Source organism: Macrotis lagotis, chromosome 4 (genome assembly GCF_037893015.1).
Source record: "Macrotis lagotis isolate mMagLag1 chromosome 4, bilby.v1.9.chrom.fasta, whole genome shotgun sequence".
In the NCBI taxonomy this organism is placed as follows: domain Eukaryota; kingdom Metazoa; phylum Chordata; class Mammalia; order Peramelemorphia; family Peramelidae; genus Macrotis; species Macrotis lagotis.
This window is the reverse complement of record NC_133661.1, coordinates 126,388,212-126,404,625: the sequence shown is the minus strand read 5'-3', so window position 1 is coordinate 126,404,625 and position 16,414 is coordinate 126,388,212. Positions and strand designations below refer to the sequence as shown.

The 16,414-nt window shown below is 39.4% G+C and overlaps 1 long non-coding RNA gene across 2 annotated transcripts; it reads left to right on the top strand.

Annotated features, from left to right (window-relative positions):
• The first annotated feature begins 462 nt into the window (after window positions 1–462).
• Window positions 463–14,308, top strand: LOC141521501 (uncharacterized). 2 transcript variants are annotated; one of them, XR_012477955.1, is made up of 4 exons: window positions 463–639; window positions 1,023–1,110; window positions 1,547–9,825; window positions 10,964–14,308. It is a non-coding gene; the product is annotated as an uncharacterized LOC141521501 (long non-coding RNA). The 2 variants fall into 2 exon arrangements; XR_012477956.1 differs by having other exon boundaries at window positions 463–844.
• Window positions 14,309–16,414: the final 2,106 nt, after the last annotated feature.

The following is a 16,414-nucleotide window of genomic DNA, read 5'->3' as shown; positions in this document are numbered from 1 at the left end:
GAAAGCAAAGGGGATCTTCTTTACTGGGCCTGGCAGTTTTGCTCTGGAAAGGGTTTTAAGGATCTGGGTGGGGGGGCGGTATGGGGAGGGGTCTGTGTGTCTGTGTGTGTGTGTGTGTGTGTGTGTGTGTGTGTGTGTGTGTGTGTTCAAAGGGATTATTGAAAAGGGAACCCTATCTCTGATTCCTGCTCCATCATCTAACCCTGTAATGTCTCTCTTCCTGTTGTCTGAGAAGGCTAGTCTCGCCATTAATTTCTGGAGATCTGTTCCTAATCCCTGGCAAGAGATTGTGGGGGAGGGGAAACGAAGAATGAGCTAGAAGGATGACTGTGGTGTGTACAGCTGACATTTGCAATCTGTTGCCATGGTACCACAGGAACTTTTGTTTTGAAGTGGGTTTATCTCCGCCCTCTCTTTCAAGATGACGTCATACATCTCAGTGGCATTAACAGGCCACCTGTGGGTTGGATAGGGGTTTAAAGAGACTTCAGCTGCAACAGGAGCCAGCGCTATTGTCTCCCCGCAAGCTACAAGAGCTGTGGTGCACGCAGGTTCGACTCCGGATCCAGCACCACCCCGACCCTCGGTGGTTCTCTGCCCGAACGAGGCCAGAGAGGATGGGAAGGGGAGACTATTCAGGTATAAACCCCTCCATATATACCTAACCCAAACTTTCACCCTATTCTTTGTGCTCTGCTTTGCGGTCTCCCCGCCCCCCCTCCAAGCCTTGGGGAAGAGGAAGCAATTAGGTCGGGTGTGTGCGAGGAGGTAAATATCTTTACATAAATAATCCGAAGTTTTGAGAAGGATAGACATCTTCCCTCATCGCCAGGATAGGATCCAGGTAAGCTTCTAGCTGGGATGCCCTCCCTACCCTCGCCACACATCCCCTAAGGAGGGCAGGAAGCGGCCAGATGCCGCCAGAACTGAGAGTGGGAGGAGGTGGACCTGGGACTGCGAAACGGGGGGGCCATCGGCCATCTCTCTGAGTTGTTGAGATCTGGGCTCTGGATCTGCAACAGGTGCACCGCTACGCTGATCTCCATTGCCAAGTTAACGGGAGGAAGAGGAAGAAACAAGCCAGATCCGGAAAGACGCAATCTGATCAAGGTAATCCGATCCTCGGAATAGTGCGAGACTGCAGTGGCACTCTGTTCCGAGTGTATTCAGGTCTTGAAGGGGTTCTTCCTGGTAATATTTGATCCCCTAATCTAGAAGAACATTTCCTGGAGATGGTGAGAACCCCACATAACCTTCTATTAGCAGAACTCTTCTCTTCGTCTTATTAGATCAGAAATATGACTTAAGAAATATGACTTAAGATAGTCAAGTAGAATCTGAACCTCAAATGAAGAGAAAGGTACACTATAAAGGGAATAAGGTTAACTCTAAGTCTCAACACTCCAAATCTGGCAATTTCAGCTCCTCCCTGAGTCCAGAACTGCTCCAAACCTCAGGGGAGCTGCCCTATGGAATTGTCACAGACTTGTTGCATGTTGATAATAGGATTGTCTGACTGGTTTCAGAACTCGGTTTCATTTCTCAGGTCACCTCCCTGATCAAGATCTCTCGGGAAAGATAAAGAAGACTGCATGGATCCTCTAGATCTGAGCTGCTTCTGCAGAACTAAGATTTCAAGAGCCAGAGGAGATCGGGGCAGAAAGCTGGTGATGTCTGTATAAGCTGACTGTATGTCTGTGTGTCAATGTGTGTCAAAGGTCCTGAGAGCTCTGCTTTCGATACTTGGCTATCATTTACTATTTTTTTTTTAGGTTTCTGCAAGGCAAATGAGGTTAATAGGCTTGCCCAAGGCCACACAGCTAAGTAATTAAATGTCTGCGGTCACATTTGAACTCAGGTACTCCTGACTCCAGGGCTGGTGCTCTATCCACTGCGCCACCTAGCCGCCTCTATCATTTACTATTAAAAGGTGGTTGGGAGAGGAGGGTAAGACCTCTGCTGGGATATATCCTTTTCAGACAAAGGACTTCTAGCAGCCCACCGCACCCTCACTCTCATTCAAGAAATGATTAACGAGCATGTTAGGAATCCTATTAACTAAGAAACAAGAATTGTCCCCAGGGTTTGCTTCCTGCCTGTTGGAGTCTCTACCTACTGGGTCTTATTAGATCTCTTGCTGGGTTATGTGAACTATCTGTTTCACCTCCCTAGGTCGTTCTTTTCAGGCTAAGGTTGAATGCCCTGGGCTGCCTACTTTATCTGATTCCTCTGGGTTCATATCACCTTTGTTAATAATTTACCAGGAGGCAATTACTGGTTTTTGTGCGGCTCTAGAGGCTGACAATCCGAGCCTCTCGCCAGACTGAACAACCATACATCATCTCCCCATCAAGACCTACTCTACTCCCCTCCCCAAACCCCCCATTCCAGGAAAAAAAACAGTCCCTGTTTATAATAGTCCTGCTCCCAACATGGTCTGGTAGCATGTTTCAGCACCAGAATCGTGGACAGCGCCCCGGGAATACGTAACTGAAAAGAGTCCCCACCCCTTTTGCCTCACTGCTGATCTGATCTGATCCCCCTAGCTCCCTGGACTAGTCTTTGTCTTAACCAGTTTGTGGAGCCCTGTAGGGGAGAAGATAATTGGAGAAGGGCAGGGTTTCTCCCCCTCGTTATCTTCAAAATCAAGCTTCAAACAGGATTATGAATTTGGGCTGAGGTTTATCAGGAAACATTGGAAAGGGTATGGAAAGGGGAGGTATGAGAAAAAGTCCTGAAGAGATCCCTAATCCTGTTAAAGAGGAACTGAAAAAAATTGTTTGGTTTCTCTGAAAAATATCTCCAGCTCTATCCTGTACATCCCTTTCCCTCCTGTGCTTAGTGCAGAGCATTTGAAATCTCTTACCTTCTCCCTAGACCCCCCTTTTTCTCTTTGACTCCTGTGAGATAGGACAGAACTGGGAATTGAGCTGTTAGTTTGGAGGTGGGAGAGCTTTTTGGACAGTGAGAATAATAGGGAAGATTCTTAGATAAATCTCTATAGGATTAATTTAGGAAAACGCAGAGACATTCAATGGAGACTGGACAGTCCACTTCTATTCCAAAACAGGTAAGGAATTTTAAAATTCTGTCTCTGAGATGGTAAGAGAAAAATGTCTTATTTTCAACCTCCTTTTTAAATGTATGATTGAGGTTAGTCTTAATTGTATATTTATGTTTGTATTGTGGTCATCCTTTGAGGATGGGAGAGATTATATTTCTTTATGCAAGTGAATTCTTTTTAAAAGAAATATTAAGCTAAATCTTAATTAATGGAACCTGATAGAAAGAATACTAGGTAGACTACTGGGGAAAAGAAGATATCTAAGGAAAGATATCAGAAAACGCAACCAGAGTAATATATAGGGAAAGGAGAAAGAAATTGTTTCCTAGCAACCAGCTTCAATCCCATTTCCTGTACTCTTGGTCATGGTAGGTGGGGTCACTTGAAAAATAATGTTTTAGGTTTTTTTATAGAGGGAGATAGAAGTAATAGATACTTCCTTCTCCAAAAGGTTGTTCCCCCCTGAGGCATTTCCAACTGAAACTCCTGCCCTCTGAGGTCTGTGGCAGGTGGCTCTGCCCCCCCCCAAAGAGAGCATTATATCTATTTTCTGAACCTCAAACTATGAGGTTAGGGTTAGGGTTAAGTAATCTATAGAAAGAAAAACTTTGAAGGATTTAGTATAGTGTGCTCTACTTTGGATTGGGAATTAGAGAATTAAGTTGCCCTATTAAATTTTAGTCCTTTATTTGAAAAGGGCAACCTCTTCTCTCCTCCAAAAAAACACTCCTGCAGGAAAAAAAAGAGAAGAAAAAGGTCATTTTTTTCTCTATTAAGGATAAAGAGAGGTAGACAATTTATAGGAAAGGATATGGTGAGAAAATGTGTTCTTTCAGGATCATGGGATTTTAAAACTGGAAGTTGAATTAAGCTCTTATCCAGCCCCCTTTATTTTACTGATGAGGAGAGAACTGAAGCAACTTGACCGAAATTCCACAGCTTTGAAATTGTTACTTACTTTCCTCCATTTCATTAGGAATATTTTGGCTCTATTACATCACCAAAAGTCAATTCCTCTGGTCACTTTGATCTAGGAAAAGAACTTTAGGTAGAACTGAAGAATTATATTACCAGTGGAGCAGAGTAGATGTTTTGTGTGACATAGGCAAGATTTGAAAATTGCTACATTTAACATCACACACTATAAACCTTTGTTTGTATCCTTGATAGTTCAGTAAATAAATAATAAATAAAGCTCAGCATTTTAGGTAATAGGGATCCTGTATCTCTCATAACAAAGGATTATCCACATATCTGGAGGTAGCAAGATACAAGGGAAAGTGTATTGGATTTGAAAGTCAAAGAACCTGAGTTTGAATTCTGACTCTTAATTATATTACCTTTCACTTTAAATTTTTCTCAGTCAGTTTTCCTCATATAAAAATAAAGATTTGGGCTAGATAGCTTTTAAGGTCCCTACCAAATATAAATATCTGATCCTAAGAAAATATTTCTCCCTTTCATGTATTTTATCCTAACACAGTTAAAAGTAAACTCTCTAACTGATCCAAATCTAAATTTAAAGCTAAAAATTTTCTGCATTAGTTGACAATGTTAGCAAAAGGACATTTATAGGAAAAGAGTCCTTTATCTCCATGATTGTATAAATGCTGTCAGTTACTTTTAAGGAGAAGTAAGGTTGACTCTCAGTCTCTCCTGCCTCCTGTATCTGTTTTGGTTCTTAGCCCTTACCCTAATATGGATTTATGAAATTTTATGAGACATCAATTTCTAATGGCATAAATATTGCCACATTGAAATGTTAACTTGAGTTTTTTCCTTTCAGTTTTTTTAATGAGTAAAAATCTAAAAGAGATTTCATTGGCTTAATGGGTAGAAGTATACTGTTATAGATTGTCCTGTGCTAACTTCTCATCCAATCAGAGAATGTCATTTATCCTTCTCTGGCTAGTAGAGTGAAAAGAACACCCCAGTACTATCAAATATGACCTTACTCCTATATGTATTCCTATATTATTCCTATATATCTACAGAATGATTTGATTTAGGATCTAGGGTGTGAGGCTTTGATTTAGTTAGCCCAGAATGCAGCGGATTTCTTTGAACTTTTTTGCTCTGTCCTTTTTTCTAGTTTAAGGACCAGGCAACTCCTCTTTCGATATGTTTTCATTCATTTTTATCAACCACTTAACAAATATTTACTGAACAACTATATGTAAGACATTTAAAAACATAATCTGTAAAACTCCATTTATGAGCAACTTTTTGGAAAAATATTTATTACAAAAAGTGAGATATTTATTAATAACAATAAAAAGATATGTGCTTCATAGTGTATAGAGAGTCAACCTTGAAGTCAAAATAACCTGAATTTGAGTACAGCCTCTGACAGTTAATACCTGTGTCCCAGGCAACTCTTTAAAACTGTTAAAAAGCAGGCCAAAAAAAGTGCTTATCTTCACATTGATGAAATTATGGTCTGTTCAAGTCATAAAAAATAAAAGATTAAAACTATAGATAAACCTTGAGAAACTCAATGGTGCAGCACAGTTGTCATCATCCTAATGACCGCTCAAGGACTTTCATAATCTGAAGTATAAAATAGTCTTAGGTGCCACTCCTGTTGGCAAGGTAGGGGTGAAGGTAATTCAGGTCTTTTTTTTTCCAGCCTCAAAGCAGCTTACTTGTTATTACCTTGTGACTTCAGGACCTGAGGTAGTGGTTATAGCTATAATCTATGTCTCTCAGCTGCATGATATAAATACCTGAGCTGGCATCTAAGAGGTCAATGGTATTTTGCACCTAGAAATCTTTGAGTAAGCTCTAGTAACTTGGACTTTTTTAATGTATTTGGCTTTCTAGGGAAGGAAGGTGGGAGAAAGTCCTATGGTACTCAATGGTGACATTCCCTCTGTAAGCTAGATGGGAATACAAAAAAAAAATTTGTCATTTTCTCTTGCAACTCAACTCATTTTTAAGATCTGGTCCTCCTTTATGTTTTGCATTCTTATACCCTGCCTAGTATTTGATCAAACTCCTTAATTAAATCACTTTGGAGGTGAGGGTATATACGTCTGGGAATAAAACCAAGCACTAGCTTTAACTACCTGTGACCTTTTTTTCTGAAGAAAAAAATTAAACACTGCTAATTGTTACCATAGTTACATGGAATGATCAAACAGAGAACTCCATGTCATCTATTGCTATCCCAAGATGAAAGGAAAGAGTAGAAATGTGGGGGTGTTATCATGAAGGAAACCATTACACCAACTTCCTAAAGACACAGTGGAGAGTTGAGAGACCAGAAATAAGAGGGGGGTAGAGTTCATAGCTACAATGGGTAGGCCAAGTTTTCCTTCTGAAAACCATCAACTCTGAAAATATAGAAGTCTCTTTAGCACCATCCTCAAAATGTCCCTTAAATAGGAATTATTAGAACACGGAACCTTTAAAGAAGTCCACCTACTATCATAGGATGAGCTTTAAAAAAGTAAGAATTTCTTGTGCTTATCCAATTATATTGACTAGACTGTAACCAGATTCAGAAGACCAAGTGAATTATCTGAGGCCACACAAAACCCACCCATTGAAATGAAGTTTCTTCCATATGATGATTAGAGAAATTAAAATCAGATGTAGGTGTAAGGAAATTTATCAAGGTCTCATTGCCTTTCTGAACACCAAAGTTTTGTCTCCCAAATTTGCAAGTGTAGAATCTTAATAGTGAAATTCACCAGGGACTGATTGAACTTGATGGGGAAAAAAAAGAATAAGTGATATTTGAAAAATAAATTTAACTACTTGCAGTTTCAAACATCTTATAGTAAAGGGAAAGTAAATTAAGATCAGATTTCTTAGTAAGTGAACAAAGAGGATAAGAATCAGGAAGGAAAAGAGAAATTGGTTTATCCAAGGCACTGTATATCCTTGAATTATGTCATTTTCCTTTTAAAACTCTCCCTTTGGGGGGGGGGGTGGACTCTTCTGGTTCTATTAAAGAATCTTAATAGATTTAGGGCAAAGGCTTCTAGATGATAACCCTTCTCATTATCCCAGTACGCTAATGACCCAGTCCCTGAAGCAACTGACCAAGCATCATGCCAGGCACTTAGTAAGTATATAACAAATGCTTGGTGGTGATCCTCAGTAGGGTATGTTTTCACACTATGGAAAACTTAGGATTTATTTCTGTTTGGAAAAAGTGAAAGGAAGCCAAAATCTTACTCCTCATCAAATATGTTTATGTTGACTTATAGATAGATACTTAACACTCAAAGTCAATGAAACAGTAATATCTATTTGTAAAATGAACCAAATCAATGAACTCAGAATTACTTGATAATAGCCAGTTCTTCATCCTAGATTATTATTAATCCTGGAAACCAAGCAAAAGATTTTGGAAAGTTGAGGCAAATACATTTTCCCCTTGAATCTTATTACTTTCTACTTCTCATGGTTGCCATGTGGGAAGTGAGGAAAGTAAGAGTAAGAATGATGCAGGAAATCCAGTTGAATCTAACTTGTGATAATTTATTCTGATTTTTCTGCTTTGATCATAGTATATATACTTTAAACTTATTGCTGTCTTCCAGAATTTCCTAAATTCTTAACCTTTTTCATGGTCAACTCTTAAGGGTTCAAGAACTATGCTTCCTATAGTGTTCAGGAAAACAGGATAGGAGTTTAATGTAGTATATGGTTTTTAATGATACTGTTAAGAATGTTGTCCTTTCTATATGAATAGAATGGTATTGATTCACAATACTATATATTTTGAATTGTCCATATGAATCCTTTTTTTGTCAATTGTCAATATGAATCTAGTCTTTTTTTTAGTTTAGTTCATCCATTACTCTTGTTAGCAAAGGAAATGTATATGTGCAGAGGGTCTTTAAAAATATTTTGACTACTATATTTCAACTTAGATTGGTGTTCTTTGTAATTCTAGTGTATTTTAAAACATTCTGATAAGGAAGTCCATGATACAACAACAAAAAAGGATAAGAAACAATTTCATTAGTGTGTGATCATGGGATTAAATGAGTGAATGAAAAAGCATTTATTGAGTGCTAAGCACTGGGGATACAAATAGAAAAAAGCAAGACAGTACCTACTCTCAAGGAACTCACATGAGGAAGGAAGCTCATTCACCAGCTCAGAAAGGGATAGGAATCATGACAGTGATATTATTAGCATGGTGAAAAATGAGCTAAGTGGCCATATCCATGGTGATGAGAATGATAATAATGGGAAACATTGAAGACAAAACTCTTTTTCCTGAGGACATTTAAGATCACCTCCCTATTTAAGATCCCTTTGCCTTTCACTTTCAATATCAACAAAGATCTCCTACTAACCCCTGGGCAGATTGCTGCACCAACTTTGCCCAATGTCTGGGAGCACACTGAGTGAAAACAAGTATCAAATGAAATATTTGCAGAGCTCAACATAGCATCTAACTTATTAAGTAGCTGCTTATATCTTCTCCTTCTACAATTCCCCTTTTCTCTTCTTCAAAAAAGTCTAATTCTCACTGTCACCTCTGTCTTTTGTGCCTTCACAGGAATTCTTAGATCTAGAGACTTGATTCCCAGAGGTGGGACTAAGCCTAATCAAAATCCAGTTAAGTATGGGACATATACTTGGAAAAACAATTCTGTAGTCTGCCTACATGGATCCCAGCTTGTATGTATTCATTTTCTTCAGCCTCCATAAGCCTATAGAATGCTACACCTTGAAGAGATGCTAGATATGATCTAGTCCATTTCACCTTGCTTTTACAGATGAGAAAATTAAGACTAGTAAAGGAAGGAAGACTAGTAATTAAGACTAGTAAAACTAGATTTGTCCCAGGTTACATGGTTAGTGAGTTGAAGCTTTTCTGACTCTACTGAGTTGCATGTGAGGATATGAATATATAACCCATTCAGAGTGCTTTAGGGATTGCAGAAGGGAAAGGAGAGCAACCATGATAGAAGAAAGAAGTAAAATAGGATCTGAGTTAAAAAATTAATTAAAAGCTATTAGGGTTACTTAACCTTAGTCTTTGCATATATGAAGAACAAATGGATGGAAGAGTGTAACCAGCTAGCTACTTTTCATACACATAGAGTGGGCTTAAATTACCACATAACTGGGATACTGGTTAACTATAAAGACAGCATATATTCAGGGTTCCTAGAACATCTTAGAGATCTGTAAGACAAGGGCTTGAATGAGAAAGAGCCTTAAAGACCATGAGGCAATTCTTTCATTTTATAGATGAGGAGCCTGAGCTATAGTGAATTTAAGAAACTTGAGGGAGGTAAGTAGCAGAACTGATATTTGAAAATGGATCCTCTGATGCCTTCTTTTATCTTATATGATCTTGCCATTATAACATAGTCAGATAGTTATCAAGCTGATTTACCTCAGGTGAAGTTCTTCCCTGGATTCCACAAGTTATTTTCCATAACTGAGCTTTATAATTGTGTTCTTCTGTTATGGGAATTCATTTACATTATTTTTAAAGGTTAAACACTACTAAAATCTCTCTAATGGACAGAAAAATAGAAACATTTCTTCTTCTCCAAGCTATCTCCTATTTAAAAATTACCCTATCAGAGGTCCCCAACTGTTTTCAAAGAGGAGTTATTTTCATCTCTCTGAAGCCTTGAAACTAGAATAGAGGTTGTATATTGGACTGCTATCTCTATGGGAACTTAAAAGTGGGTATTGCTGCTGCCTGTGCTCCCTTCCCTCCCGAAGAATTGAAGAAAAGAGCATGATGGAGACAACTGGCTTCCAATCTACCAGTTTAGGTTAGTATTACTAAATGGGGATTCTACCTTCCATTCCTTGCCCTGAACCAGATGAGGAGTAAAATACATTGGGTGAAGGCATTTTATCTCTCTAGGTCTCCATTTATTGATCTGTATGTTGAGATAGTTGAACTAGATGAACATTGAGGTTCCTGTAAGTTCTGACATTCTCTGATTCCTAAATCCCTGTAAAGAAGGATCCTGTGATTCTGGTCTTTTGTTTTTTTAACAACTTTGCATAGTCATTGTGGCTCCATCATACAATCACAGGATTGTGAAGTAGAGAAACCCCTAAGGAAGATGAGCACTTATAAAAATCCTTCTCCCCTATGAAATCTTAAATCACTTCCTTAATTTCAGGCATAGGAAGAAGTGTAGAATAGATGTTAGAGGTGTCAGAGGCAGCCCTGGATTACCTAGACTCTGCTGAGCTTCCTGCTCCAGATCTTCCTTCCTTCCTTCCTTCCTTCCTTCCTTCCTTCCTCCCTCTTCTCTGTCTCTATTTCTCTCTCTCTCCCTCTCTCTCTCTCTCTCTCTCTCTCTCTCTCTCTCTCTCTCTCTCCTCTCTCCCTCCCTCCCTCCCTCCTTCCCTCCTCTCTTCTCTCTCATCTGAGCAAAAGAACAAAGCTGGCAAAGTAGTAGTCAAGTGGGAATTGGGAGCAAAGGAGGAAGAGATCAAAATTAAAAAGATGAATTAAAAGCAGCAGCTATTGGGAAGGGTAATTATCCCTCAGTTACAGCAGAAATACAATTAGGGCCATGCTCTCTGAGCCTCCGGGATATTGTGGCTTTTGCTAATTAGGGAACGGATGTGCATTGAGCTCAGTCTGGGCAATTTGAGGCCAGCCCAGGCAGCTAGAACCTTAATCACATTCAAACTGCACCACACTGCTGTGGAAATTACCAAGGGGTGATGGAAGAAACCTGGGAGAGATGACCAGCAGCTCTTGGGATGGCTCCCTCTTACCTGTTCCAAGCCTCTCCCTTTCTGACTGGCTCTTTACCTCCCTCTTCTTCACATTTGGACTGGAGGCACTGAAAGATGCCCTTTGTTGAGCCACTTAAAGGATGATAAAGAAAGAATTGCTGTGCCTGTTGGACTGTGAATATGGTTCTAACAACAGATTTGTTCTTTTAGACATCCTAAGTTAAGTATGGAGAGGTTTATCACCAGAAGATTGACTGAGGTGGTGAAATCTGTGGCTATGGTGAATCATGAAATGTATTTTTTTAAAGCTCACTTCCCTAAGACTAACTTTCATCTTGCATGCTGATTACTTGGTAATAGCTATGACCATACTAGTTGTAATGACTACTCCTCTAACCTTTGATTAGGTCTGGAAACTGGAAGAATTTCTTCAAGAAGTTACCAGAAGTTGTGTGTGTCTGTGTATATGTGTCTGCAACTAAGTACCAAGGTTTATTGATTCCTAGAGATACAGTAGTGAAAAGAACATTCAGCTAACTTGCTTCTAGGATCTATTCTGCCTGAATAGTCAAAGTGAAAAGTCACTGCTATTTATGAAAGAGCATGTCTTCAAAGCCGGGGCAATAAACCACAGGAAGCAAATTACAGGACAACCCCATTTACTGTTCTTCTAATATAATGGGCCATAAAGCATCAAGTCAAGGAGAAAGGAGGAATAGGGATCAGGAGGTTCTTTGTCAGCTTAGCTTTCTGAAATATAAACCAGAGAGAACAAGGGAGTGGGAGATTCTTGGAATCAAGAAAGAGGGAAATCACCTTGCTGTGGGCAATAGATACTATTGAATTAAGTCCTAAATTTTGATTCTCACATCCTTACTGTGTATGTTTGACTAGATTACTTCTCTGCTCCCTTTTTCAGTTTCTTTCCTTCAGGAAAGCAAAACTAAACCTCAGAACAATTGACCAGACTTACTACTTTGGAACCAGAGACATCATGGTAAAAGAAAAAAATCAAGTCAGTAGACCAAGTCAGAAGACCAAGACTGTGTGACCTAAACTAAATCCTTTTAATTCTCTTGGCTTTACTTTTCTTATCTGTAAAATGGGGAAAATGACTTAAAAGTTAGGAAGGATTTTAGAGGGCATCTAGTTCAGTTTTCTATTCCATATTGAAGTTATGTCTATCGCATTCTTGATGGTCTTCTGTCTTTGTGCCTCAGGGTTGTTTTGAGAACAAATGAGGTAGATCTGAAAACATGCTTTGAAAATATTTATAAATAGTAAATATTTATAATAGTCTCAAAACACTTTTCACTTTTAAAATTCTCAAAATATTTCATTTGTCTTCTTTTCCTTGACATTCAGAATGTGAATAGAGTCATCAATCCCCATTTCACAGATGGGAAATAGACACTATTTATGCAACTATGGTTTGCCCTTGGTTATGTCACTATAGCAGGACCATGAAAAACACAAAAGCATTCTTTGTTCTCTGTCCAGTATTGAGTCCTCTCCTGTAGAGATAAGATACTTGTTGAAGTTCAGACTCTGGTAGTTCTGCTTTCCTTGGGTTGAGTGCCATTTTGAGCAACCTGAGAGCAGCCTGTTTTCTGTAGGTCCAGATGACCTCCCTAGGGAGACCCAAGATCAATCTGGGCTGTATCCAGGAGCTCCTGACCAGAAAGGATGACATTGAGGAACAAAACTCAGTCTCCTGGCATAGTTAATATGGGCCGGGGACTCAAGGTGGTGAGAGACTTTCTGCAAGGAACTAACTGAATCCCATCTAGGGTAAGACCAAAGGACCCTTTGCCTAAGAATATCTACTTTTTTTAAATGCCCCAGAGTTTTGTGCATATGTATAATTTGTGTTTATTTGCATATATTTGCATATTCATATTTGCATACCGGTCAAGAGGCTCTAACTACATGTAAAATGAATGAATTTGTGCAGCCCTATTGAAAATCATTATTGAGGGCATGACATAAATGGAACAGATATTTGAGAGATTTGTTTTTAATCATCAAATTGGAGATTAGGAGGGACAGATAGACCTATTGATAGGTATACACAGAAGAAGAGTGAGAAAAGAACCTGAGACATAGACTCAGCTCAAAGCAGTATTGAAGGTTTCTTCACAATTATGTCATCTACTGCCTTCAAAGTAATTGTAGTACTGTTCTCTGGATCTATTCTCCCTTGGTAACACTTACCTTAGATTATCTTTTTCAGCAGGTTATAGAGTCTTTGTATCTTCTTGAGAAGAGCTGGTATTACAAATCATGTGAATGAAAGGCAGAGAAACCGGAAGCAATGGGAAGACAGAAGAGAAGAACATTGTGAGCTGGTAGAGGGACAATATTGAAGTGTTGAGGAAAAGTGGGTATAAGGATCTCTGGGGATAAGGGATGTCCAGATTATCTCTTCCCACCACGCAATTCTCTGAGGCTCCCTACCCTGAAGTTCCATGCTCTGTCCAGCGGTTGTGAGATATACATGGCCCTTTGGTCAGTGGAGATCACCGGTGTGAACACTGGCCTGGCCCTATCTGGAAGACTAGTGATTTTGTTGTTCTCTAACGTAAAGATTGACAACAAATCCCAGTCTGCCTTATGGTGTTTGGCCATGTCAGCAGGAATGGCATCTAAGGGGGAAAGGCTATAATCTCCTCCCTCCTACGCCTAGGCTTGCCTCCTCAAGGTATTTCTTTTTCCTGGAAAACAGCAAGAAGTCTACACTGAAACAGCCTTGAAAAGCTTCTGGGAACCATGTGCCAAGCCCTAGCATTTTCCAGAAGCAAGAGAATGAATAATGAATTTGAAGAAGGGACTCAAAACTGAAAGTTTCTTCTTCCTCAAAGAACAGGCAACATAGCAAACAACCAGCAGAAGTGGGGAGGGAGAATTAGAATCCCTTATGATCATTCATTCAGAAAATACTTATTAAATGTTTACTATGAATTCTTGTTCTGGTCTTCCTTGCCTTCTTCCCCAGGGGCCACTCTCCAATGGACCACATTGTATCATTTGTCTCTGGCATGAGAGAATTATATAAAAGTATACACAGGGCAGTTAGATGGTAAGGTAGATAGAGCACTGGCCTGGAGTCAAGAAGACTTGAGTTCAAATCTGGCTTCAGACACTTGATACTAGTTATGTGTAACTTGGGCAAATCACTTAACCCCATTGCCCCCAAAAGAACATTTAAAAAAAAAATAGTTAAGAGGATATATCTTAGATGGCCAAGGGCTGAGTCTATTTGTTGTTTGTATGTCTCATGTATTCAAACTGTGTAAGTGCTAGGTATGCATACAGCTCATCCATTCAAACACTACCTGAGAACTATATATCATATAAATCAACAAGCTTTATTAAATGCCCACTCTGGGCCAAATATTATTCTAAGTTCTCTACCAATATCGCATTTGATCCTCAGAGACTGAAATGAGTTATTTTTGTCACTTTACAGTTGAGGGAACTACTATTCTACATAATTAATGCAACAATAATAAATACATATATGATATATAAATGTTCATAAATTATAAAATACAGTAATAGTGAAATACATGAAACAAAATACAGACAAAAGTCAAATGCTCTCTGTCCTCAAAGAATATTGTTGGAAGAGATAACAATTTTACATATACAGATAGATATAATTATATAGATAAATAAAATAGATAGAATGATTCTGGGAGGGAGGAAAAGGGGTGGTAAAGATAAAGGAAACACAGAATACTAAGAGGTGACCTTAAGAGTCTGTATTGCAGATGGGACACACACACACACACACAGCTAATACAAATATACAGAGAAAAAAATGGAGTTCTGGACCCAAGGAAATCACTTTGCCTGGACTTAAATGGTGTAATGAATAGAGCATTGGATGGGAAGATTTGGGTTCGAATCCCATCTCTGACACGTGGAATGTCACTTAGACGAGTCTCTTGGGCAAATCTTTTTCACTTTTGACTCCAGAAGTCTCTTCAAAAATTGGATAAAGGATTGAATTATGAGACCTCTAGGATACCTTATAGTTCTAAATTTATTGTCCTATATCCTTGTCAATCACCTGTGGAAGACTCCTAGCTCTGACTACTTCATTCTCGGGAGGCTTACAATGCCCAGTAAGACAATCCAGGAAGAAATTTTCACCTCATTTGATCTAGACAAGCACAAAATAGCTTATAATGCTTCCTGGGAAGAAGATAGTGACTGGCAACTAGTTCTTCCCCAGTACATCCCCCAGTCACTCAGTGGATATACTTCTTTCTCTAAACCTTCATGTCTTGATCAAAGACAGAGGCTGGGATCTTGTAGTTGCTGTGGTTATAAGCACCACAGCAACAAAATACTCCAGGATTAATAAATTTTAAAAACAATGCCTACACACAATCACACTAATATACATATTCATATATAATTCCTTCTATACCTAGATGGCTGTCCATAGAATCCAATGCCATAGGGTTGGGAGGAACCTGTCTGGGAAAATCTCCCTTCTTATTTAAGGGCCCCTCAACATGTCACTGGTGATCCCTTAGATGGTTTACATTGGGAGAGGCAGAAGACACTAAAAAGCTAACCCACATAGATGGTACCATGGGAATAGCTCTGATAGAGGGCCCCTCTGGGCAATGTCTGATCTATGGGTCAATCTGACTGATCCCCAAGAGCCCTTATTACTTTCCCCTAGGACTCCTAGGAAAGTTGAGTCTATAGTCTATAGTTGAGCTCTGTGTTTGGTAAGAACTTGCTGCTCACTTCCAGGAACCCTAGAACTGACACCTTGCAGATTCTGCCAGCACACTTTTAAGAGAACTCTCCAACCTGAAAAGAAATTAAAGAAGGGTTACCTGGCAAAAAGACAGAAGAAGATAGGACATCCCATCATTCCCACCAGGAAATGCCTACTGTTCTTATAACCTCCCAAGTCCTTCATTTTAATTTGGGCTCATCTCCTTTTTTTAGTTTCTGTAAAATCTGAAAGATGATCCAGACTCTTTTCAGCCCTGGCTTGCTCTGCTTATTCCATTCCAACCTTTCCTGCAGTCAGCAGGCAGCCACTCCTATTAGAAATCTTATTCACACTGTCAGAAGGCTGTAAATTGATGTCACTCTGTGGGTGAGATCACCCTGGCCAGGAAGGGAGGGACAAAAACTATAGATTCATAGAACTAAGCCTAGTTTCTGCAAGATCAAAGTTCTCCTTCTCTCCCTCCTTCCTATCACTATGACCTGAAGGCAAGAACCCTGGGCAGTAACAGTATGGACTATGGACCTTATTAATCTCTCTCAGGTCTGAGCCTTCTTCCCATTGCTACAGGATCCAGACTTAACTTCTTAGCCTTCTACCCAAGAACAAGCATGTCTTGCTAAGCATCAGGTCACACAGGTATATCTAAAGAGAAAGAATCAATAAGGGGATTGGAAAGCCAAATGGGGAGAAAGACCCTGCTTGATAGAGTCAAAGGAGATGCAGGGAGATAGTTCTCACCTAGAACTGTAGAATCTAGGAAAACATGTAGGGGCTCTAGGGAGTCCAGCCCTGAATATTTAGCATCCTAAATGGGGTAGCCATTCTCCGTGTTCCCACTAAAAACCTTTGGTGAGTCTCAATTGTTTATAACAGTGGTGTCAAACTGAAATAGAAACTGG